General features: G+C 41.6%; 1 long non-coding RNA gene across 1 annotated transcript; it reads right to left on the reverse strand.

Moving 5' to 3' along the window:
• Positions 1–3,911: 3,911 nt before the first annotated feature.
• On the reverse strand, positions 3,912–6,066 carry LOC108350469 (uncharacterized). Its single transcript, XR_015684633.1, has 3 exons — positions 5,907–6,066; positions 5,307–5,372; positions 3,912–4,059 (listed from the first exon to the last, which is right to left on the reverse strand). It is a non-coding gene; the product is annotated as an uncharacterized LOC108350469 (long non-coding RNA).
• Between the last annotated feature and the right edge of the window lie 20,688 nt (positions 6,067–26,754).

A 26,754-nucleotide genomic window follows, 5' to 3' on the forward strand; every position in this document is an offset into this window, starting at 1 on the left:
GACATGCTCTGGCTGTGTCTCTCAGGAGAGATCTGCATCTAGTTCCTGCCAGCATGCACTTTTTTTTAAAATTTTTTTATTTTATTTTTTTTTACTAACTTGAGTATTTCTTATTTACATTTCGGGCAAACATCCCCCTAATCCCTCCCCCTCCCCTTCTTTATGGGGTTCCCCCCCACCCTCCCCCCATTGTCACCCTCCCCCCAACAATCACGTTCACTGGGGTTTCAGTCTTAGCAGGACCAAGGGCTTCCCCTTCCACTGGTGATCTTACTAGGATATTCATTGCTACCTATGAGGTCAGAGTCCAGGGTCAGTCCATGTATAGTCTTTAGGTAGTGGCTTAGTCCCTGGAAGCTCTAGTTGCTCTAGAGTGAGAATGTGGGAAGGGATGGGGAGTCTGGAGTCTGGCCCAGTTTTTTTTTTTAACTTGAGTATTTCTTATTTACATTTCGAGTGTTATTCCCTTTCCAGGTTTACGGGCCAACATTCCCCTAATCCCTCCCCCTCCCCTTCTTTATTGTGTTCCCCTCCCCATCCTCCCCCCATTGCCGCCCTCCCCCCAACAATCACGTTCAGTCTTAGCAGGATCCAGGGCTTCCCCTTACACTGGTGATCTTATTAGGATATTCAATGTTACCTATGAGGTCAGAGTCCAGGGTCAGTCCATGTATAGTCTTTAGGTAGTGGCTTAGTCCCTGGAAGCTCTAGTTGCTTAGCATTGTTGTTCATAAGGGATCTCGAGCCCCTTCAAGCTCTTCCAGTTCTTTCTCTGATTCCTTCAACGAGGGTCCTATTCTCAGTTCAGTGGTTTGCTGCTGGCATTCGCCTCTGTGTTTGCTGTATTCTGGCTGTGTCTCTCAGGAGCGATCTACATCCGGCTCCTGTCGGCCTGCACTTCTTTGCTTCATCCATCTTGTCTAATTGGGTTGCTGTATATGTATGGGCCACATGTGGGGCAGGCTCTGAATGGGTGTTCCTTCTGTGTCTGTTTTAATCTTTTCCTCTCTATTCCCTGTCAAGGGTATTCTTGTTCCCCTTTTAAAGAAGGAGTAAAGCATTCACCTTTTGATCATCCGTCTTGAGTTTCATGTGTTCTATGCATCTAGGGTAATTCAAGCATTTGGGCTAATAGCCACTTATCAATGAGTGCATACCACAGCATGCACTTCTTAGCTGCATCAATGTTATCTAGTTTTGGTGACTGTGTATATATATATATCACATGTGGGGCAGGCTCTGAATGACCATTCCTTCCATCTCTGCTCCTGAATTGAACTAGAAAATGTCATTCTGAGTGAGGTACCCAATCACAGAAAAGCAAACATGGTATGCACTCACTGACAAGTGGATATTAGCGCAAAAGCTCGAATTACCCAAGATACAATCCACAGACCATATGAAGCTCAAGAAGAAGGATGACCAAAATGCGGATGCTTCACTCCTTAAAAGGGGGAACAAAAATATTCATAGGAGGGGATATGGAGGCAAAGTTTAGAGCGGAGACTGAAGGTAGAGTCTTCCAAATTTCTACTAGGATAGCCCATTAAGCTCTACTTAAAGCATTTTACTGATGTCGAAATCCAAAATCTCAAAATCTACATTTTTCAAACAAAAGCATGGTCAGCCCTATCACAGCAATATCCCACTCCTGGTACCAAGTTCTGTCTTAGTGTTTTACTGCTGTGAACAGACACCATTTCAAAGGCAACTCTTATGTAAGGACAACATTTAATTGGGGCTGGCTTACAGATTCAGAAGTTCAGTTCAGTCCATTATCATCAAGGCGGGAACATGGCAGCATGCAGGCAGGCATAGTGCAGGAAGAGCTGGGAGTTCTACATCTTCATCTGAAGGCTGCTAGCAGAATGCTGACTTCCAGGCAGCTAAGATGAGGGTCTTAAAGCCCACATTCACACTGACACACCTACTCCAACAAAGCCTTTCATACTTCAATAAGGCCATACCTTCTAATAATGCCACTCCCTGGGCTAAGCATATACAAACCATCACAGCGTTGTTGAGCTCAACTTGTGGTAATGCCGCCATTAAGAGAAACTTACCCAAGAACTGTTCCTGAAGTTCCTGTGGTAGTTTTGCTGCTTCCAAGACCTCATTGACGACCCTGGTGGTTTCTTCAGGATTAAGGAAACTACAGCTGCCTGGTGTCTGCTTGCTGAAAGAACTGAGCTGTGGCTGCTGGTTCACGCCAGAGCACTGCCTGCCCAGAGAACTGGCCTGCAGCTGATGAGTCCTATTTGTGTTTGCTGTAGGACTGGGGCCAAAGATAATTGAGCTTATCTCCAACAAACTATTTGCTAAACAGGTCTACTTCCCCCACATCCCAATGACTTTTCTCTTCTACTACCTCTGCTGGTAGACTCTTCAGACAGGAGAAGTTGAACCCTTATTAAAAGTGTGTTGCAAAAAATGTATGCCTACAGAGGAGTCTGGGATTGAGAGACATACCAAACACATAATAGCTAAGGGATGATAAAGAAATTTATTATAGAGAGCTTGAGGGATATAGCCACTGTTGATTCACAAAACATAGACAAAACAACCATTATCTGTCAGAGTCTTTCACAGCAATGGCTTGCACATAATACAGGGGCCTCAGAGTACAGTGGGCCTGAAAGCTAAGACGTAGGATTTTATTGTATATTATATATTTTTGATACACACATATTTATCATGGTATTTCTGGCAGTATGTAATAAAATACATGCTAGAGAGGTTTATAGCCTAAGAGCAATAGACGTTGCATTTAGCCCAGTATTTCAGGCTATATCAACTAGATTTGTGTAGTACATGCTGTGATGTTTAAACAATGATGGGATTACCCAATGATGCATCTCTCAGGGGAGTGTGTGTGTGTGTATGTGTGTGTGTGTGTGTGTGTGTGTGTGAGTGTGTGTGAGTGTGTGTGTGTGTGTGTGTGTGTATGTAGTTAGCCAAATTGTTGAGTTGTTTACTGTTTAATAACAGGTATAATAACAGTGATTTTAAACTACTTTAGTATAGTTGTTTGTTGTAATTTTTGCCTGTTAATATCCTTGTAAGAATTTTTTTTAGGGCTGTAGAGATGGTTCAGCATTTAAGAGCACTGACTGCTCTTCCAGAGGTCCTGAGTTTAATTCCCAGCAACCACATGGTGGCTCACAACCATCTGTGATGGGATCCAATGCTATCTTCTGGTGTGTCTGAAGACAGCTACAGTGTACGCATATTAATAAAATAAATAAATCTTTAAAAAAGAGTTTTTTATAATCAAGTGTACAAATAAAATTTTACTCATGAATTGTTATTTGTGAATTCCAAACATATAATCATTTAGTCATTAGTGTTTGATATCATTATGCTTTGAGTGGAAAAAGCAAACCCCAATTCATTGTGAAAAAAGAGCTGTTGCAGAAACTCTGATCTACTTGAAAGAAACAAATCACTCAGGGCTAGGGATTTACCTTAGCATGCAGGAAGCCCAAATTACTATACCCAGCAAAACATGCAAGCATACAAACAAACAATGTATATCTCCAGAAATGTATATCTCCATATAACTGTTCATTTGTCTGTTGAAGGTCAGCAATATTTTATATTAGAGCATTACAATTTTATAAATAAATCCTCTTGTTTTGGTCGATGATTAGGGATTATATTGATGGAATGATTTATTAGTTAATGCCAGTTAAGTATTACAGAACATTGTGAGAGTTGTATTTTATTTTCTCTAAAGATATGTTTCTTTAAAGTAGCATTTCTTTAGAGAAACAATTCACAGTGTGTTTTGCTTGTTTATTTTTAGATAGGGTCCCACTAATTGGCTCTTGCTAGTCTCAAGTTTTGATCAGTCTACCCATATTAGCCTTCTCAAGTACCAGGATTATAGACATGTGCGACTACATACAGTGTTAGGATCATTTGTGTTTGATTTTTATTATATGGCTTTGATGGAGAGGAAAGTTATTGTGGGTTTCAAATCACAGAACTGAGTACTAATGAGCTGAGTCGTGTGTCCCGGGCTGCATATTCTGCCCTTCTGTGCCCTAGTGTCTTCACCTGTAAGAAAGTGGAAATAACTCACACGAGGGCTAAATGAAATGTATGATGTGCTTTACTAGGAGAGGGGAGGAAACACTCTTCCCTCAAACCTCAGAAAGGAACCACTGCTACCCACATCCTGCCCTTAACCCTGGGAAGCTTATCCAGGGCTTGTGCTCAGCAGACCTGTTATAAATCTGTGTCATACAAAGCTACTACATTTGTGGGTGGTAAATTGTTATGGGAACCATGGCATTGAGCAGATTTTTACCATCAAACCCAAGGGGAAATAACACTGTATAAGTTTAATTTGAAATATATATTTAATGAATCCTATTTCAACAAATAGAATTTAACTTTTAATAAAAAGCAAAGTGCATGCTTTTTATTTGGGCGTCACTAAGTAGATAAGTATAAGATTACTATATACTCTAAATATAGTAGGATATTATAAGGCAGATACATTAAGTCTTTTCCATCTAACTGGAAATGAAGTTTTTGAATTCTATTATTTTTGTAGGACTTGGTTTGATGCTTCTTAAAACTGTGCATTGGTACATGTTTATTTTCCCCTGAATAAAATTTGCTGACTTAGATAATGTAACGTGAGGGAGGTTGAGAGAGATAGAGAGAGGGAAGGAGGGAGGGGGGATGGGGTAAGGAAAAGAAAGAGAGAAGAGATAAAGGTAGAAAAGAGATGAGGTAGAAAAATAGAGGGGAAAACTAATGGTTTGGTGTGTGTTCGGATTGCTGTGAGGAAATACCATGACCCAAAAGCAAGTGGAGAAGGAAAGGATTTATTTGGCATGCATTTCAATGTAGCTGCTCATCATCTAAAGAAGTGAGGATAGTAACTCAGAGCAGGAACCTGGAGGCAGGAGCTAATGCAGAAACCATGGAAGGGTGAGGTTTACTGGCTAGCTTCTCATGGCTTGCTCAGCCTGCTTTCCTATGCTGCTCAGGCCCAGCAGCCCAGAAGTGACATCATTCACCACAGGCTGGACCCTCCCACATCAATCACTAAGAAAATGTTCTATGGTTGGATCTTATGGAGGCATTTTTTTTCAATTGAGGTTTCCTCCTTTCAGAAAGCTCTAGCTTGTGTCAAGTTGACATAAAACTAGCCACCACAGGCAGGCAGAAAGCTAGGAAGAAAGGAAGGAAGGAAGAAAGAGAGGGAAGGGACGGAGAGAGGGGGAGAAAGGGGGCAGAAAGGAGGAAAGAAAAAGAGTATGTTGCTAGGTGAGAATAAGCACAATACCTACCATCATAACTGACAGCGTCAATCTCTGTGCAGATTTACAACCTTCTTCCATGATGTCTACAAGTGTCTTAAAAACACAAAGAACATGAAACATTTTAAAAGTCCAACTACTTCAAAATGACAACACACATGCACATCCTTCTTATGCACACATGCACAATCACTGCCACCTCTGAAGACCATCCACCTCAAAAACAGCCCAGAAAGCATGTGAAGTTTGTCCCCATGCCCTTTGAGTAGTTTTAACCTTTGTATTTTCTATGACCCATATGTAAACTTTGTTCATAATCTCTCAGTGTTTAAAACAACTCTGATTTCTTATGTTTAAAACATTAAAACAACCTTTCTGGTATTAACATCATAATAGGAGATCCCAGAGATGCGTGAAGCACTGTTGTTACTAGCAATTTTAATTTTACTTTTTCAATAGCAATTTTTTTTTGGTTCTTTTTTTTTTTCGGAGCTGGGGACCGAACCCAGGGCCTTGCGCTTCCTAGGTAAGCGCTCTACCACTGAGCTAAATCCCCAACCCTTTCAATAGTAATTTTCAGTGGGTTTCAGTATTGTTTCACATGTAGAGCTTGAAAGCAGACATGCTCACTGTGTACTTGTTGCTTTTCCAGAGCTTCTTACTGAAGCCGACAGTGGTGTTGCACCTGATGTACAGATCTATTGTAGGATTCTTCAGATTTCACCTCAGATTTCAAGAGCAACATGATCTTTGCAAAGGGAGGCATCACTTGAAGGATCAACGAACATGCCTATACAAATGCGGAGAACACAGATGGCACAAGTGTAAGTCCTAGAAACAGTTCTACTAGGAAAGTCAATCATGTCTTTTGGGGCCCGATTTTGCCATGTGTAAAGTTGGAGGCTAATAGTTTCTCAGGAACTACTGCAGATCAGTTGGACTTAGGATCAGAAAAAGCCAGACATCAACCCAGACACTGGAAATGCAGGAGTCGGAGTTGTCTGCGCTCTAGTCTCTCATCTGCAAAATGGTAATCAAAAAGGGACTCTCAAGATGACTCAGCAGTTAAAAGGGATTGCTGCCAAGCCTGTGACCTGGATTTGATCCCAGAACCCCATACTGTAAAAGAGAACTAATGATGAGGGTTGTCTTCTGACCTCTACATGTGGGCCTTGGCACATACATATATATACACTCACATAACCATACCCTAAGTTATAAACAATTTGTTTGTAAAAAGAAAAATAGCAATGAAATGGCGTGAATATGTAGTTTCATTTATGCACATGACTGCAAGATAATATAAAAATATTTTTTATAGGGCCACTGCAAATTATCAGTTAAACTGAATTCACTGTTTTGTTCATGTGTGCATATTCATCACCACCACTGGCTTTGCTGCATCTCCATGGTAACTGGATAGCAAAAGAGGCTAACTATCTGGATGAATGTTGCTGGGGGGCGGTTGGTAATCAGGGTCCTCTGGCTTATACACACTGTTATCCTCTTTCCACTTAACAAATCCCTTCCTATTCTTCATGACTCTCCCTCCTACTGGAGCTCATCCACGGCACTTCCCATGATTGCAGTGTACATAATGGACCACTCTCTGAACTGTTGCCCAGGCTAGTATTGATTGGCTCAACTTCCAAATGCTGTAGATCTGAACTCTTCATAGAGTTACTGAGCTGGAAGAGGCATCTTGGAGCATGTAGTACAAACCCTTAATTTTATAGATAACGAGAATGAACTCCAGGGGGTTTGGCATCTTGCCATAGATAATTTCAGACAGCGACTGAAACCCTGGCTTCTTGGCTCCTGTCACCAGTTTTTGTGACACTAAGGTAGGCTGTTGTCAGTGTTTCGTGCTTTTGCAGCTCTCTCCTCTAGGATGTAAAACTGATTTAGTAATGTTTTGACCCTAGAGTATGTAGTAGTAGAAAATAGTTGTTTATTGATTATTTATATAAATACCAAACATATTCTCTTTAATAGAGGATGTAAATAATTTCTGGTCATCATCAAGTTGTTGAGGAAGGAATATAAAGAATATATTATCTAACTGCATTGTTTCTAAAATGGCAAATTCTTTGTTCTTCCTTCTCTTTACATAGTAATATACTAATGTACATCTGCTAACACAAACCATGTACTCTGCTAATAATAGTGTATTCATGAACTGCATACTCATAGGTATAGCTTGCATATGATATACACCGAGGCACTGAGATTCCATTAAGTGTGTACCTGTCTGAGATAATATCCACCTTCAAATCCAGTGTTATGAAACTTCAGTGTCAGTATTATGAAAGACAAAGACAATACAAAAGAAATTTTAAATGGGTATGAAAAGAAATGACAACAAAATGTGGATTGGTATTAGGATCTGGAAAAGAGAATGAAGGACATATAGAAGACATTTTGATAACTGACACAATTTGATTTTGAGCAGTGAATTTAGAGAATCATGTTGTGTTGATGTTAAAACTCCTGGTTTTCTTACCACAGTATATTTGTACAAATATAACAAGAAAAAATAACATTGTTCTCTTGGGGGATTAATGATGAGATATGTAGAAGAGGCATGATGCTGCCAACCAAATTATGTTTGTGCACGTATGCATGCTTGTTTGCATGTGTCTGTGTGTGTGTGTGTGTGTGTGTGTGTGTGTTATGCAACTATACACCAAACCAAGCTGCCATCATTTTCCTTAGATAAACTATGCCCACTTGGAAACAAATCATAGCTGGGCTTGGGGATGCTCACATTCCTTCAGACAATGAGGTGTTTGGAGTATCCAGCTATTCCTCCTGACCAGTTTTGTGCATTTCTGCCTTAATTACATGTGGGTTCATGGCTGGGCTAGTAAGGACACCTAATAAATTCATTGATTCCTCAAGGTGAACTTTGGGGGAATCTAACTTGATTTGTCACTGGGAGATTGTGAGGAGGTATGAAGTAGATGTCACCTGGTTCCCTTCCAGCCACACCCTTGGGCCCAAATTCTCACAACAATGAGAAAGGGGAGAGAGAGAGAGACATAGGGAGACACAGAGACAGGGATAGAGACACACATGCTAAGATTTTAAACATTATGATCCATACCAATATATCTTCTAGTGTGCTGTGATATTCCATAAGTCCCCTTGGATTTTTCAGCTGCTCCTGAAGAGACAAACAATGGCAATCCCCTGAATTTTTCAAGTGCCTCTGGTTCCTCTTTGGGCAAGAACTCACAAGGAAATACCCATCCTGGCACTGGAACCGCTGTATCCATCCATACAGAGTATATCTGCTTATCCTTTTTAAACACAGACAGACACAGACACAGACACACACACACACACACACACACACACACACACACACACACACACATACATACACACACAGAGAGAGAGAGAAAGAGAGAGAGAGGCAGAGAGACAGAGAGACAGAAACAGAGAGACAGAGACAGAGAGACTCATGCAATATTTTATTTATTCTTTGAGAATTTCTTAAATATATTTTGATCATATCTAGTAACTTTCCATATGGCTTTCTCACACCTCTAAGTTTTTGTGAAACACACACTCCACACTCTTCTTTCACTCAGCTCTGCACAGCCCTATCATTCTTAGAACTCTAACTCAAGCTAGTCTAAGTGTTACTGCTTGCTAAGCTGTTGCCAGTCCCTAGTACCTTAGTCTTAATAAGTATGTGGACCATTCTTGAAAAAGCTCTTTGAGGCTCAGGAGATGGACTAGAGTGGCTCTCTGGACAGAAATGAGGGTTGAGTCCCACAAACAGTATTATTACCTTCCAATTTCTCTCAAGAATGTTTATTTTATCAACACTAGTGAGCTGACTCTAGAATACTTTCTTTCAAAACATTGTGTCTTTGTCATGAAGAATCCATTTCTATTTAAATAATTTAAAACAAATTAATAAATAAATGAGTAAAAGTCTTACATTTGTTAAAATAAACGAAGAATGCTAGTTGCACACTTGTAAATGGGTATGAAAGTCTCAACGAAGAATGTTAGTTGCACACTTGTAAATGGGTATGAAAGTCTCAATGAAGAATGCTAGTTGCACACTTGTAAATGAAAGTCTCATGTTTTTGACCATGATTGATGGTGGTCTCCTCTACCTCTTCTGCTCATACCTGTGGCTTAAAAGGAGAGCCATGGAATCTCAATGAATAAACAAGGTCATTATGAACATCCTATAGTCCCAGGGATGCTGTGAGACCTAGGGAGAGGAGAAAAGTAGGGAGAGTTGGGTAGTAGAAAAGTCTCTGTGGTTTATGAATAGGCATTCCCCAGAGCTGTGAGAGATGTCTTCCATCACTGGGTTTATGTTTCTGTCATAGCACCTAAGATGTAATTAACCAAGGGATCAAAAAATACACACACATTCAGTTAATGGGTAAGCATGTTTCTGAGTGAGTATGGGCTTAGATTCAATGTCCTTTAACATTGTCTGAGCTGACTAAGCAGAAAGTGGCTTGTTTTTGACCATAAGAACATTCTGATGACGAAAAGAACAAAATGCTTTCAGGAAAGTCAACATTTTAAGAAGCGCTTCTTGCAGAATCAGTCAGAAGGACCCCCAAACCACAAAATTTTCCTTATCTGCCTTAGAACTGTCTCACAACTTTTGTTCATATACTATGGAAAAATCCGATTCTGGTATGTTTTGTGCAGGTTGACCCATTGTGGAACACACATTGACATATCTAGGACACAACTTGAGATGCAGTTTCTTTGTTTCTATCCCGGACAGTATTTGTATCAAATGGACACAAGCTAGAGTTCTCTGGGAAGAGGAGTCTCGGGTGAGAAAATGCCTCCCTCCGATTGCCTATAGCAAGTCCGTAGTGCATTTTCTTGATTAAGGATCGATATGGGAGGGTCAAGCCCATTAAGAGTGGTGCCACCCCTGGTCAGGTGGTCCTGGTGGCATAAAAAAACAACCTGAGTAAGCCTTGGGGATCTAATCAGCAAATAGTGTTCTTCTGTGGTTGCTGCTTTAGTTCCTGCCTCCAGGTCCTTGACCTGACTTTTCTTAATGATATATTGTGATCGGGACTAAAAATAAGCTGAAATAAATTTTTTATATTCCTAAGTTGCTCTTGGTCCTGGTGTTTGTTTTAGCATGGAAATAGAAAGCTAATTAAGATTTCAACTAAACACATACAAAAGAATAGCAAAGAAAGCTGTATCTTTAAGGGGGACCTCTCTGGAACTTAGTACTCAGGTACCCACAGTCTAGCCCAGCAGTAGAACTAGCACTTAACAAGGGCATCAAACCCAAAATTTCCTGTGACTCGGCCATTTGTTGCATAATACTGGCAAATTGCCAAGGTCTTTATAACCCAATTTCTTTGCCTATAAAAGAAAGAACCTCGGTCAGACTATCTTCTATGTTTCCTTCAGCAATCGTGGCTATGAGTTCATGAACAGCCCTCTGGATGATTCCAAAGAAAGTTGTGAGGTGAATTAGAGACACCTATAATGTTAAGTTTTAAATTAAGAATCTATTCCCAGGGTTGCAGACGCTGATATAAAATGCCTGAGTTGTTCTGTCTGTGTCCACCAGTGGACTCTGACCACAGCCCAGTAGTTCTCTGGTCAGAAGCTGCCTGGCAACAAGAGTGTTTCTGATTCAGCGAAAAGCAAAACCATATGCATGTTTATGGCTTCCACTTCTGACCAACGCTCAGGGAGTGTTCATTGGAAACTCCCCTGCTACAAATTGGGTTAACGTGTGAAACCTCATTGTATTGATGGGGGCGGGGGGTGACAGTGACTAAGATGAAGTGCTGGGAGAGATGAGTTGAACTGATTGTCTAGTGAATGTAGGCCATAAAGTCTTCTCCAAATATAAGCACCTATAAGCATCTATAAGGTGTCTTCTCCTCCCCGCCTCTTCCAGCCTGAGAACACATGGCCAAAAACTCTAGATCAGATACATTTCCCAAAACATATGAATTAATTGCAATTAAATGTAGTAGGCCAATTGGTTCTTTGGGACTTTGGGAAATCCCAGTCCTGAGAAAGTGACCTTTATCCCTGTTATCCCTGTCCCTTTGCCAAATATTTTTATTCTCCTTTCATGTATACCAGGTGATTGAACAAAAGAAGCCACTGAGGGTGGAGAGAGCCCGGACTGGAGCTGTTGCCCTGGTCTGCACTATTGAGTCATCACCATAATGTGCCAAATTACTCAAATGAGTCTGGTCATGTTCACACTGAGAAGCCAGGAGGATATTCTGAATGACTCGCACAAGGGCATGCCAGTGGGGTTCGTATAATCAACGTCTTGGCTTGTGCCAAGAAGGGTGGGTGGAGTCGTGCGCCACATGCAAGGGATTCCTAAATGTTTACTCTAATTTACTGGCTGGTTATATTTGACTTCTGTGGGTTGGCACAGCAACCATTCTGTTTAATTCTGGCTCTTCTAATTGTTGGGGGAACACTGGAGGACTTTTAACCTAATGTTTAAAACGCAGTTGTTTCGGGGGCCTCTGTACCTTCTTCTTTGGAGCAACCATTTGTCTTTCTGTTTCAGTTCGTCTGCAAGCTCTAGGATGGACAAGTTTACTTTTTTGCTTCTGGATTTTACTGCTAAAAGTACTTGTCTCTTTCCTGCTTTATTTCTCTTTCTAGTCTATAATGGAGATAATCATAGCACTTTGGGGGTTATTTGAAAGGTTAAATGAATTAATATATACTAACTTAGCATGGTAATGTGGACATAGTAAGTTCTCAATAAATGCAATTTGGCTATGGATTCCCATAATGCATCATTCTTAGTTCAATATGTGTAGATCGTACAGGATTGTTTGGGCTCTCAAACACTCTTATGTAGAAGTGACATTTCTACCCAAAAGGCTACAGAAACCTAGACTCGTTTAATGCTAGATACCCACAACACCATTCAAACTTCACAAATACAATCCTGGTCAATTTCAGAAGGGTTTATTTAAAAGTTGATGTTAATATGCCTTTTGCTCTATGCTGCTGTGCACCTAAAGACAGAAAGAAGAATTTTACTTCTGTTCTCTGAAGACTTCTGCTTAGCACTCCTTCTATTCTGGGCTCTGGCTTCTCTGGCTCTAGTATATACATGAATTGCCTGGGGATCTGTTCAGACACAGCTTCTGATACAGCAAGTCTAGGGAGAGCTGGGATAGGCTAGAGGGATGTGAGTGTTGCTTCACAGAATGTGCTGTGAGCAGTGTGGATTTGCCTGCTAGGCTGGGTCAAGCCAAGGCACCGGCACATGGTGCTGAGCCGGTGCCTATCTTGAAGGTTATCTCAGTAACATTGTGAGGTAGGGGGGTATATGAGATATCTAGGAAAACATTTCTCAACTCGAGATGCTTATTAGAGTCACTTGAACTCTAGAGTATTCCTGAATCTGCATTGTTCTAAAGAAATGAAAACCTTGATGAAGGTGCAGGCGATGCAGTACAGAGCTTAGAGCAGGTACTGCTCTTACACAAGATCTGAATTCAGTTTCCAAAACCCATGTCCAGTGGCTCAGTCCTCTGGCTTTGTGCAAAACACACACACACACACACACACACACACACACACACACACACACAGACACACACACACACACACAGAGTTGCACACACACACAATTTAAAAAGTAAAAGTTGAACCAGCAACAACAACAACCTCGACAGGGTTTGCAGATGGCTCGAACAGTTAGAAGAATAACATAGATGCATTTGGGAATGCACAGGAAAGGCATGGGTCCCAGGAAGTGATGTCTACATTGCCTCCTTGTCAGAACCAAGTACTGGATACATTGGTATTGAGGGAGGCATCTGACAAAAATAGACTGCTAGGCAGAGGTCACCTGTGCTTAAGGGCAATCTTGGGAACATCAGAGCTTGCCTGTGAGAAATCCAGTGCCAGGAAAGAAGGGAGTTAGAGTGGACAGAGTAAGGCGAGGCTAAAGAGATAACAGCAGCCAGCTCACAAAAACCCTCGTGTGCCATTCAGGATTTATTTCAGGGACAGGAAGGTGCCAGTGAAGGATTTCAAGTAGGACAGAGATGTGATCAGCATCACTTCTTGAAAACATTCTGGTGAAAGGGTGGAGAACAGACTGTGATAGAAGTGGGGAGAGAGAAAGAAAAGAGAAAAGAAAAACTATTGTCATTTTTAAATGTTTACTTGCAAATTGTTTTAGTAGTGTGGTTTTTCTTAGACAACAAGCTACAGCTTGCACGTGATGTATTTAGCCTGGAATGGACACAGGAGAGAGGACAGTGGGTGAGTGAGGCAGGTAGACTGTCTTCTAAGAGCCTGATGTTTGAGCCGGAACTAAAGTGAACCGCAGAAAAGATGATTGTTCAATCTAGGACTTATGTCAAATGTATTTTTGGTAATTTTCTAGCAACTCCAGTAATAATTATTCGGGGATAAATGCCTGGTCTAAATTTATCATTTCAAGGTAGAAAACATAGGAAACAGCTGGTCCAGGAGGGTGAGCACTGCCATGGAAGCACTGAAGTTGTCCTCTGAATGACCGAAATTTGCCTGTGGCGATGGTAGCCTTAGTCAAGACCAGAAACAATATTCTTTCTTAGCCTCTTCCAACTGTAGCCAAAGAGACATCGACCTGAATGGGGTGACAGAGACCAACCGTTCTTCCTTCCTCATCTATACACACACACACACACACACACACACACACACACACACACACACACACACACGGTGTATATCAACCTCAGGGTGGAAAACCGTCGGTGCCTGGCCTCTCTGACGTTCATGTCCGTCCGCAGACTCCCAAAGCACCACATTATTTTTAAATCAGAAATTTCTGAACACACAGAGGATTCAGAGCTCTTACAGCTAAATGCTAAGGAAATATTTATTGATGTCAAGACACTTTAAATTATGGTCTTTGCCTCCTAAAATATTCCCGGAGCTGTCAAATTAGCCACAAAAGGAAATCCTCCAACCTTTCTACTGGGTTCAATTTCAAGCTTCTTTTGGAAATGAGCATGCTCTACTTTTTACAAGAATTGAAAGGACAGGTGCAATTGTTGGCCGGCTGATATGCAACATATTCTTGCTCTGCCCACTAGCCTGTTCAGCCTTCCCAGTGATAGCAGAGTATGTTTTCATTACTCTAATCCTATGGAGGAGAAAATTACCTATTGGGTTGTCTAAAGCAAAATGTATCATGCATGCCAGAAAACTGAACAAGGTTTCTCTGACTTGAAACCTTATCAGTGAGCTCAAAGAATATAAGTAAAGATTATTCTTCTTAGTTGGAAGAAGGATTGAGGGCCCTGAAGGGGATAGGTACTCTACAGAAAGACCCACAGAGTCAACTAACCTGGACCCTGTGGGCTCACAGAAACTGAACCACCAATGAAAGAGCATACACTAGCTGGACCTCAGCCTTCCCACATATATGTAGCAGATGTGAAGCTAGGTCTTCATGTGGGTCCCCCAAAACTGGAGTGGGGGTGTCCCTAAAGTTGTTGCCTGTCTGTGGAGTACCATCCTGTAACAGGGCTGTCCTGTCTGGCCTTAGTGGGAAATGATGCACCTACCCCTACAGAGACTTGATGTGACAAGGTAGGGGGAATACTCAGGGGGACTCCACCCCCTCAGAAGAGAATAGGGGAGGGGGAGAGACAGTATTAGGGGGTCTTGGGAGGGAGCAAAATTGAGATGCAAAGTGAATTAAAGATACCCACAGAAATATTGATGGTGAGAAAGAAAACACTAGAAAGTATATTGCCACAGATTTGTGAATAAGGAGTAGGATCCAAGGGAAAACCTCACCTAAGATTAAAAAGTAGTTTATTCTGTGAAGCAGAAAAAAATTACTCTTCTTGGAGAAAACTAAAACTGAATTAAAAATTCACCGCTGGCTCTTATTTGAAAAAGGAATAAAGAAATCCTGCACTGTGGTTCTAAGCTGCATCCTGCCCCAAGCTCAGATCTGCTGAGGCACAAATTCTTCGCTTTGAACCTAACCTTTGTCCTTGATCTTCCTTTTTGTCACATGAAATGGTGCCTTGTAAGGCTGGGTTATGTGTCCTCTCCAAGTGGACTACAATGCCCCCTCCATTCTATCCTGAAAGCAATAAGTGGGAGGTGTTGACCGGACCTCAGATTCTTCAGTATCTGGTGTGTTTATCCTCGCTGTGCCAAACCCAATGCCTTTCACCACGAATGCAAATGTATTTGGGGGGATTTCTGAACTGGACCGTCTACATTTCTGTCCCTGGCTCTTAGCTATTCAGTGACGCTCATGGGCATAACACTGGTATCTCCTAGAAATTTCTCGGAAGTACAACTGCGTGTAAATAAGTGTCTACCACTATGTCACAGTGTACGCTTCAGCAAGTCCTCCCTTCCTCCTAATCCAGGCACCCCACCTTTGAGAAACCTTCAAAATCTATGGAAATAGGCCTCTCCCTTTATCTGGGAAGCAGAAGCTGCAGAAAAAGGAGTCTTAGCAAAGACTCCTGAAGACATGGGGCCTTTCAGAGCCTGTTTCTTGCAGGATAAGTCACCAGATCTTTAAAAGTGGAATGTGAGGCAAGGGTTCAGCCAAGGAACTGGTGAATGCTAATGGAGCGATCTGCTCTCCCCCGACAGCTTTTAACACTGACTTCTGGAATGTGTTTGATGAAAGGAAAGCAACTTCTTCAGAGGGAAGATACAGATGCAGCCAGGCTGAGGTTAGGACCCATGGGAACAATACCCCAATGTTATCAGAGTTTCCTTGGCCGCCAGCTCCATCTCCAACCTGGCAACAGAGGGGAAAGCATGTTTTAAAGGCCTTGCTGTCAGCTGTCATTCTTATGAATACACATGGGCTTTCCTCTTTCTCAAGGGAATTCAGGTATCACTGTTCAGTTCTTGCTTAGAATGAGAGTTTCTTTGTGGCTGCTTTTTCCCCAACAGATCTGGAACTAGAAGCACAGTAGTATAGTTTCTATTTAATCTGCCCAAACCTTTTGGGTTTATTAAATGCCAAATAGAAAGATGAATTTTTTCTTCTTTTATACCATCAAGTTTGAGTTCCATTTATCAATAAATAGTTAACTAAATGGGGGTGTGTCTTTATTTAAAGCTCTAGACTTCCCCCAGAGTTTCAGGAAAATAAAGAATCTAAAGAATTAGACATAACTAAATCACCATACAGTGAACCATTGGGAATCTCAAAGTGACCTTCCAAACAAACACTATTCACTTCTGTCACTATAGTTAAGCAAGATCGTTAGTACCAACTAGTTCATGTTAGTGAAGATTTCAAAATATGACAATGGAGGGTTAGGCTGCCTAATGATCTTCGGGCATAAAATGGTAAAGGATGATCTAGCTGTATCAAAAAGATACATTTGAGAGAAAGTTATGTTGACAGCTTTTTGTTTTATACATACTCACATGCACATAAGACCTATACAAAAACACCACCACCCACCTTTTGGGTTTCCTTTCTGGGCTTAGGTCAATATCTGGGAGTTGAGTTCACTGACCATCTGCCCCAACCCCCAGTCAATCTTTTATTGGGGTTGGCAAGCCTTTCAAGGTAACTGTGGGAAGTTAGTAAACCCACCTGGGGCTTATAAAGATACTCGGCCCTTGATTAGCACTTAACAAACTGAGCCAAGGACATTGAGTTTGTACACCTGGCTGGGAAGGACAAACTGATCAGAATTAATCAAAACTGACGCATTTTAAATGACTGTTATAAATGGATAAGACATCTAGTGTGAACCCGGTATGTTGGGCCCAACAGGAAACCCCAGAAAAGATTTTCGTTCACTTGGGAACTCCGTAGGCTCTACGAAGAATCTCAAGTTTTTCTATTAACTGCTCTCACAGGTATTGTTAGTTTTAGATCCTGGTCTCTGGTAGAATTACCAGGGTTCAGGGCGGATAGCGTGGCCATCAGATTTGTTTCCCACTGGGAAGATGGTTTGTTTTTGTCTTTCTTCAGTTCCACAGAGTTCATTCTGTGGAGTTCTGTGGAAAAGTGAGGTTGTCTATTGATAAACCAAGCTCTCAGAAGGGTGAGGCACTTGTGAACAGAAGACAACAGTCAGACAGTCAGGCTTCCGCCCGGTGACTCTCCCTAGATGTGCTTGGGAACACAGACAGGTCTTTATGCAAAAGGAGGCTTTCCCCTTGAAGCACACCTGATTACACTCAACCTGGACTCAAAGAGCCCTGTGCCATGTCAAAGGAAAATGTTCTATCATAAATCTGCAGAATTGGAAAAGGTCAAAGTCACTCTCCGTAATTAGCCTGCTGAAATACAGTGGTCTGCTTTTTGTTTAACCTTTTAAGAAAAGGGCTCTGGTCCCACATGCTCCAACAAGCAGCCTTTCATCAAGCACACCCTCCAGGCTCCCGCTCCTCTTTCCTTCCCCTACCTGCAGCCCTGGCAGAACATGGTTTTAGTTTGTTCTTAAATTCTCCAGCCTTAGCTGTATTTGTCTTTCCTTCTCAGCACATTCTCTGCACTGCTAACCACTTGAAGTTCATGGAAAAGGACCACTTTGAAGAAAAGCAAACCACATAGAGAAAGACCTGGATGTCTCTTATGTGTCATTTTCAATACCCAGAGAAATCTGTAGGTACGTGCCAGTAGCTAGAACATATGTTGTTTTGGCCAAAAGGGTTAAGCAATCAAGCGTATTAATTAATTTAGCTTTTCTCCTACTATGTCGAGCATCTCCGGATAATTTAATAGCTACTATGTTACGGATGTGTGGTATGTCATCTCCACTGAGATATGCTGTTGGTGTCAAAACCACATTGGATTTTGAAGACAGTAAAAGGAAAAACATGTTAAATAATATTATTTCATGTTGGTTAAATGCTGAAATAATAATAGTTTGGATATATCCAGTTATATAAAAGACATCATTTCACTTGGTTTCATACTCAGGAGGAAGTGGAAAGAGAATTAAAAGTCTGGGGCTAGCCTTAGCTCCATAATGACCCAGTTTCTAAAAACCCAAGAAGAAAAGACAAAGGTGACTTTTACCTGTCTCATTGCTTTAAGAACTATAAAAGCATAAGAAATTGCAAATATGGCTTGCATGGCATCTCTATTGGAAAGTGCTGGGGCAGGGGATCATTTGCCTTCCAGGTTTGTGAAGAGAAAGAGGAGTGATATGAGATATTTTTTTGAGAATCACAGGCTCTGCCATTTAATTCTGTCCTGCTTGGGATTATATATGCATGTATGCCTTGTTTTCTTCAAGAAAATAGTTTTTACTTTGTTGCCTTCTCCCCCTCCCCCTTTTTATTTCTTTTTCACCCTTTTGCAAGCACAGAGTACCATGGAATATAGCAAATTAATAGGGCAGTTCCTAAATAGAGAGATTGGCGTGAGTCTGAATGTTCAAAGCCAGGCTTAGTAGTTACTACATCTTAGTGATTACTACATCTTCTGACTTAATATTCTCAGTTCATCTGAAATAAATTCTGCCTAGTGGGCTGTGAGTGAAAGGAAAGTTCACTTTTGAGCCGAGTAACTCCTGCCCAGAAAACTCTTCCCTTCTCTTCCATGGCAATCAGTTGCCTCTGCTATGGAAACTGTTTCTGGATACTGCAGGCCCAGATGACTTGTCAATCTGTAGCTCAAGCAAGAAATACTTACTATTTGCTTTTAGCTGGTGAATATCGAGGACTCTTTCCCATGGCGACGGCACCTTGCTTCTGCTAAGAGAACACAGCTATTTGATTGTAAACCAGGCAGAAGGCTGCAGCTCTAGCTCCAGAAATTTCACATTTGTGCGGATGTTTATTCTTTACTCACTGAAAACAAAGAGGGTATTATCGCAACCTCTTGCATCAAGAGCGAGCTTCACTTACAATGTCAGAGTTGGTGTGTCTGCGTTTTAAGCCTTAATGGAACTGATAACAATAGTAATGAGTTAAGAGTGTCAATCAGATTACTATGGGAAACTTCTCCCTTGAGCAAAAGAGGCAGCTAGAAATGAAGCAACCTTTTAAAGGGCAGTTTCGGAGCTCCGTGAGTGGCACTAATTGATATTTGTTGGATCGTTTGGCTCACTTTGTCACTGGTTTTGAAAACTAATTGTGTTTCCTGCCTTACTTCACTGAGCTGATTTATAAGGATGTAGCATGGAGGTCTTACTGAAACACCATGACTGAATGATTAGTAGTCTTGGGACACATGAATTAAAAGGGGACTAATCCCAGTGAAGTGACCTCAGGTAAAGAGGGAAGAGATCTAAGGTAATCAAATCTAATCAATTGCTGGTAGAAATTGAGTCTCAAGCTTGGAGTTGACTCATCTGGCTTAGACAAACTCCATCCTTCATTTCCCAAACAGGGCCTTTTATGATGTACTTCTAAATAAAACATCTATTATCTGTATTATTTCTACTCCCATGTCTTCTCTCACCTTGCAGAAGAGTTTCCATTTATGGCACTCATTAACAATGCAAAAGATAAATGAATCATTTTCTTATACACTGGAATAGGCAGTGTGGTAATGGGCTACATATTTTGACACTGGTTTGCTTCTTTGGAGCTCCAACTGGAGGTACTACCTGAACCCTATTGTCTGGGGAGGCTCTAACAATAGTTGACGTGTCACCAGACTGGAGTAGAGACCCTGTATAGTAGTGCTAGTAGGACCATGGAATGAACTCACATCGCACACACCCTTTTTCTGCCTCAAACATTGGCAGAGGAAATGAGAAAGATGTGGGAGAGTCTGGGTTATTCTGGGAGCAAAATCTCCTTCAGGCTAAGTGGCTGGTGAATTAGTTTCTTCCTTCCCTGGGTAATGTGCATCCTGCCTGCCTTCGAGTGGCCTCTTTAGAAGAAGAGTCTGAGATGAAAAGTCAGATATGTGTGATTTACTGAAGGAGTGTTGGGGCGGGGAGACAGGAGCAGGAGGGGCAGGGATTAGAGGTGAGTAAGCATGTGGTCTCCTTGATCCAGCTTCAGCCTGGGCCCGTGGGGCACAGGCACATGGGATCATGCATTGTGCCCCAGTAACAGTCAGAACTTTGTGTCAAGAAACTGCTTTTTTATGTTCCTGACTCAGAGTGTCATTATGTATGCATTGCCCTAAGTAGGGGGCAGAAACTGCTGGGGAATGTGGCTCCTGACAAGTCATAGCAACTCTGGAGAAGATGGGACAAGAGGTAGGTTAAGAGGCACTAGCCATGGCAACAGCGAGGGTAGTGAGAGCACAGGCTCAGGAAAGAAGACCTGGCCAGGGCATCCATGATGCCAGCAGTATCCTGCTGGTATCGCTCTGCCCATGTTCACACATCTCCAGCAGTCTATGTTCTGGGCCTCCATATCTCTTATACTCTAAATACTCTTTGTATTTCACCAACCTAAAAAGAAATGACTGCTCATGGACAAATGAGGGGCACACTTACTCTTCCCCAAAGCCTCTTCCAACTTGGAGAATCTACTGTGTTCTCTTAATACAGAAGAGGCTTGCCAGTTTACCTTTTCTGGCAATAAATGACCTTTTGTAGAGAAAATATCAAGTCAAGGAGCAGTTGTGAAGGTGGAGGTGTCAGGATATCTGTTGTGTGGCAATTTTCTGAGATCGACCTTCATCCTGGATGGAAGCTCTTAAGACTCCCCATGTTCTATAGCAGTGGTTCTCAACCTTTCTAATGCTGTGACCCTTTAATAAAGTTCCTCATGTTATTGTGACCACAATTATTTCCTTTACTTCTCATAACTGTCATTTTGCCACTGTTATGAATCACAATGTAAATATATGATATGCAGGATATCTAATATGTGACCCATGTCAAAGGGTCATTAGACTCCTAAAGAGGTCATGACCCACAAGTTGAGAACACTGATCTAGAGGGAGGTGAAACATTCTATCCCGTAGGGAAGGAATTAAGCACAGAGAATAAACAAAGGTTTCAGGAAGTTCCTGAAACTGATCAGATTCACTAGGCTGCTCCTTCCACAATATATATAATCCATAAAAACTTGTACCAGTCACACCAGTGGAAAAAGACAGAGAGAAACCCAACTTCCTAGAATACTCTAACTAGCTGAGCTACCCTGGAAAGGTTAAGAGCAGTTAAACCAATAGAAAGAAACCAAAACAGGCCAAACTAGCCTAAAGAGATTCAAACCAACTGAACTGGGTTGGAATGACATTCTTGGATCTCTGAAATGCCTGCAGACTGTGCTGTGTACTCCAGATTTCACATTTCCACAAGCTATGACCCATGGTGGGGTGGGCTTTGAGTCATTTCATATCCCTGAAAGTAACCCAATAAAACTCACTGTTAAAAGGTTGGACTTTGCTGATAACCTTACAGTGGTCTGCTGTAGGTTCCATATCTGAAGTAAGTAGATGTTTGTTCACATACTACCAGAAATAGTGTCACATAACAATATCAAATTGGATCAGTAGCTCATGTCTGTAGAGAGCTGAGTACAGACCCTGATCAGGCACACTAAACATCCCCTCACTGCCCGCCTCTGACTTACGAGAGGACTAACTTTGTTAAGTCCACACATACTATATAAAGTTTGGGGTGGGACTTGCAGAGTCCAGATACTGAGGAAACCTGGTATCATCAGGGAAAGCTACAGTTGGGGCCAATCTCATCTGGGGAGGAAGTGAGGGTGAGACCTGTCTTGCTCTCCTGTCTTGCTCTCCTTGGCACAGACAATAGCAGCAGCAAGTCACTCAGGCAGCCATAACTGCCTCCATTTTCTTGTTGTTCTTGTTTGGGGCTTTCGTTTGTTTGTTTATTCATTTGTTTGTTTCCCATTCATTTGTTTTATTTCCACATTTAAAAAACTTTACCTTTGTCTTTCTATTTTATTCCTCATCTCCTTTCTCTTATTCCATAGTCATGCAGCACCCCAATAAACAGTTCCTCTCTGTCCTTTTAGTAGACAGTGGTGTACTGTGATGGGGACTGTCTGCATTACCCGGCCAGTTCATGCTGAGTGTATGCATTTTTGCAGAAAATACAATGAATCCTCTCAATAACTGGCTGAGAGTCTAGATGATGAGCATTCTTCATCCTCAAGAAAATCTACTGCAATGGACAAGGAATGGGGTATGGATCTAGACAATCTGATTTCAGTATTGACTCTGTTGCCAGCTCTGTGAACTTTGAACATGTTACCAACCTTGCCCTGCTTTCATTTTCTCAAAATTCTCCCTAGAACTTGACTCTTTCCAGCTGAGGGTACATGTTGTTCAAGGCACAAGTGGCATAAAAAATCAGCATCAATATAATGCCTAATCAAGGCCTTCAAACACAGAAGTAGAAAAAAATTGAACCTTTGCGGGCTCCTGAACAGAAAACACAATCATGCATTGCAAAGAAACCAGGATTTTCTTAAAAGTCTATACAGAGAACACTCCATACCAGAGTGTGAAACTCATACAGAGTGTGAAGTCCACGAGATGCTAAGGAGAATGTGGGCTAGTTGTCCTTCAAGCATTCCAACCGCGGAACAGCACAAGCTTTCTTGAATAAGCAAACAAACAAAGCATCACAGCGTTTAATCCCATCAGCCAATGAGAGACTCAACAGGAAACCGTGAACCAGGGTCGCTGCGATAAAACGTTACTGATGGTAAACATTCGTGTTATTTAATAGCAATAAAAGCCAAGGAACCATTGAAGTTGCTGTTACAGAACAGAATGTAAGTGTCATAAAACTAAAATATAAAAAATAATATACACAATAAAACAAGGAATGCACATTTCCACATTCTTCCATCAGAACAGACAATAGATATTATCTAGGGGCTATGTTTGCACATTGTTCTTTTAAGCAATAGTTGAGGGATGATCGATTTTGTGAAGAAGCGTCTTGTTCTTTTCTTTCTGAAGTTGAATCGCTCCTTGCCTTTTTCCCCCCTTCAACTTTGAAGTCAAGACAAATAGCAGATAAAGCTTCTGTTTTGAAATGCAACCTGACTCACAGGACACACATATTGATTATTAATCTACTGTTCATCTTCTCTTCCTTAGTCCAATCATCCACCCTTCCCTCCCCTTTTCTCCATCTGTATACAGACATAGAAAGATGCCCACAAGGAAGATCTTCAAAAGTAAGTGGCCTTTGTTTCTGGGTGAAAATGATCCCATGTAATTTTAAATTTTATTTTTAATGTTTCATTACTTGAGTGAGCTAGGATGTATGTGCATCATTCTCATTTGAAAGCTGTGGCAATACCACGTTTGAACAAGAATGGACCAGCTGTGGTGATGTACTCCTTTAATCTCAGCTTTTGGGAGGCAGAGACACTCAGGTTAGTTTCAGGCTAACCATGGCTACATACTAAGATCTTTTTTTGAAATGAAAGGGGCAGGATAGAATCAGGAAGAAATAGTCCAATATTGTGAAGTGAAAATAGGCATAGACAACTTCATTTGTGTATAACATTTGATGCAAATGCATGTAGATACCTACTTCTTATCTTGGCATGATTACTGAGCAATAGTGCTACTTAAAAGATCCATAGAACTACAGTGGCTGAGAGACATCTTTTATTTTTAATCTTCCAAACTAACATATTATAATGTTTAAAACATAAACAATAGTGGCTGCAATGATAGGTCAGTGAACAAAATGCTTTCTGTGAAGGCATGGGAACCCAAGCACCTACATAAAAATCTGTGCGGGGCACTGTATAAATGTACCTTTAGTGTGGTGTGGAGGGATAGAAGGCAGACAGATGAAGGATCCATGGAACTCATTGGTCAACCAGTCTAGCTTTATCTCTGAGCTCTAACTTCAGGGAGATGCGCTCTCTCAAAAGATAAGGTGGAAAGCAAGAGAGAGAGAGAGATGACAGAGTTCAACTTCAGGCCTTTATTTGCATGAGCATACATGTATATACGTGCATATGCATATATGAACACACACGTGCAAATGAAAATCCTAGATAAAAGGGAGAAACTTCTAAAGGCCATCTTTGAACTTCACAAGAAGCTCATTGGCATTATTTCCCAGACCTTTAAGCTCAGCACACTGAGGCAGACCCTGATTTAGTGCATGAAAAGAAAGCCACCATCTGGGCTCCAAACAAGTACAGTTTCCCCAACATCCCTGTTTAGCTGCTTTACAAGATTGGTTATGCTCAAAAATCAAGTTAACTCTTGATGCAGAATGTGGCTTTGCCTCTTCTTTCTTAAGTACTCCAGGAATATTCTTAACAGAAGAAAGCCTAGAAACATACAAAATGGTTAAAAAGCAATGGGGACTGCAGTGAGGAGAACCACTCTATCCAGAGGGATGTCTTCCTCAATAGGGACACTAGCCCTCTTACTAGAAGATGACCCAGAACAAGATGCTCTAGAAAAGTTAGGGCACGGGGTTTAACTCCAAGTTGCCAATTTTAAGACGTAACTGGGCTTGGAGCTAAAGCACTGGCTGCCATTTTCCCATGTCTACTTATAAAGGGTAAGCCTTTGCACAGTGGTGGGAGAGCTGTAGAAACACCAGCAGCATGAACAGCATACGTTTTAATAATTATACAGTCATGGGCAAAGGGGATTTTGCCCACTACCTCCTAATATTTTGGAAACTCTTTTCAAAGAACAGGAGTCTAGCCAGCAAACATCCACAGAGGAGGTGGTCCCTGGTATTCAACAAGGACATCTAAGAACTCCTAGAGTCCTTGAACAAAAGTAGATCACAGAAAACACCTCCCGGCAAGGCTCAGAGAAATAAGCAGCATAGTATAACTCTGTGGAGAGGTTTCCTTTGAACAGAGCTTGGCATTTCCATTTCTGCCAGCCTGCTTGTGCCACCTATGACGTGGCTTCCTCAGCTACTTTGGTTATTGAATTCTTTTCCATAAAAACACCTTGATTGTAATGAGTGTGGCATCAGTACACGAAACAATGTGCACTTTTGCCAGGATCCTACAATCTTATCACGGGAGAAAGTCCAGCGTGCCACCTGCTTAAGGATGTTCTGTAAAATAGTCCCAACCAGTAACTGTTCCATTAATAGTCCTGTCTGTTTCACTCCTTAATTTGTTTCCATGGAACATGTGCCTTTGATCAGTGAATGCTGAGACGGTATATAACCTGGCCAAGGTGTTTCCCTATAGTGAAATGTGCAGTGTGTCTCCCCTCCTGACTCTTATTTTATTGTTTGTTTTTGCTCAGGGAATGCCTATTTTTACAGCTGAACAGATTTGGGGGCTGATTTGGGGGTGTTTCATTTCCTCACGTGAAGAGTTATAATGCAGAGGACGGTGACCAGCTGTTTCCACCTTCACTCAAGAGGACCAAGCCACCATTGCAGCAGAAGGGAATCGGGTTAGTTTCCAGGAGGAACTTCCTGAGAGTTTCTGACTACCCTCTTGGAGAGCTCCCACGGATGATGGTCTTGTCACTGAGGTGGTGCATGCAAGGTCAAGATTAATAGCACAAGAACAGCTAAGTCTCTTTCTCTAATCATTGCAAGGCTAGGTCTCCATAGATGACAGCCATTGACCAAGCCTGAGACGTGCACACCTGGGTGACTACCGATGAGGCCTTTTTGGATGTTTTCTTCCCCTCCTGCATCTTAGAAATTCTGTTTCCTTTCTATCTGATTTCTAAGTGAATGACTTTAGTGGTGAAGGGCTGGAGTACCAGCAGTTAGATATTTAAGATTTGTTGGTGTTGGTATGTCAGTTATTATACACAGCTTTTATTAATACCAATCACATAAACTTGAACTATAAGGAGTCATATTAAAAGCAACAGGATACAATAGTCAAGACTTCAATTCCCACTAATGTCTTAGTGTTTTTCTTGTGTATGCTCCTCATTTCTGCATCTGTTGTCTTGATCCATTTTGTGCTGTTAGGACAGAATGCCCAAGAGTGGGAAGTGTACAAAGGACTGAAATGAACTTTTCACATTTCTGGAGAATGTGAAGTCCAAGACCATCTCAGTGTGCAGTGTCAGCAAGACGTGGTGTCATCACATGGTAAAGGCAGAAGGGGAGAGGGGAACTGGAAATCTTCACAGGGCAGAACAGAGTGACTACCCGGGGAGGTGACTCCATGTTCTCAGTGACAGAGCAGGCCAGAGCCTACTCCCACAAGCTCCCAGTTGCAGAAGGAGTCCTCCCTGGCTTCCCCATTTCCCAGCATTGTGTGCTGGTGAGTGAGACTGCAGCAAAGGGTTATGAGCGACACTCAGAGCATTGAGATAGCTGGGCTGAGGATCCAGTACGAAAGGTCCGAGCTGGGCAGCTCTTCTAGCTTAACACAGCGATGGAGGCTCTGGAGTGGCAACTTAACCAAATGCTTACACCCTAGCAACGTAGACTGTGAATCAGGCTTTTCTCCCAGTACAGATGGCAAATAGTACAAAGGGACCTTTTGGGAAAAGAACATGCTCAATTTTTTCCTTCTTTTTTTCTTTCTTAGAAGTGGGTCTTACTATTAGGCCCAGACTGGAGTGAATTTGCAATCCTCCTGCTTCAGCCACCTGAGT

This window comes from Rattus norvegicus, chromosome 3 (assembly GCF_021556685.1).
Source record: "Rattus norvegicus strain SHRSP/BbbUtx chromosome 3, alternate assembly SHRSP_T2T, whole genome shotgun sequence".
NCBI classification, from domain to species: Eukaryota; Metazoa; Chordata; class Mammalia; order Rodentia; family Muridae; genus Rattus; species Rattus norvegicus.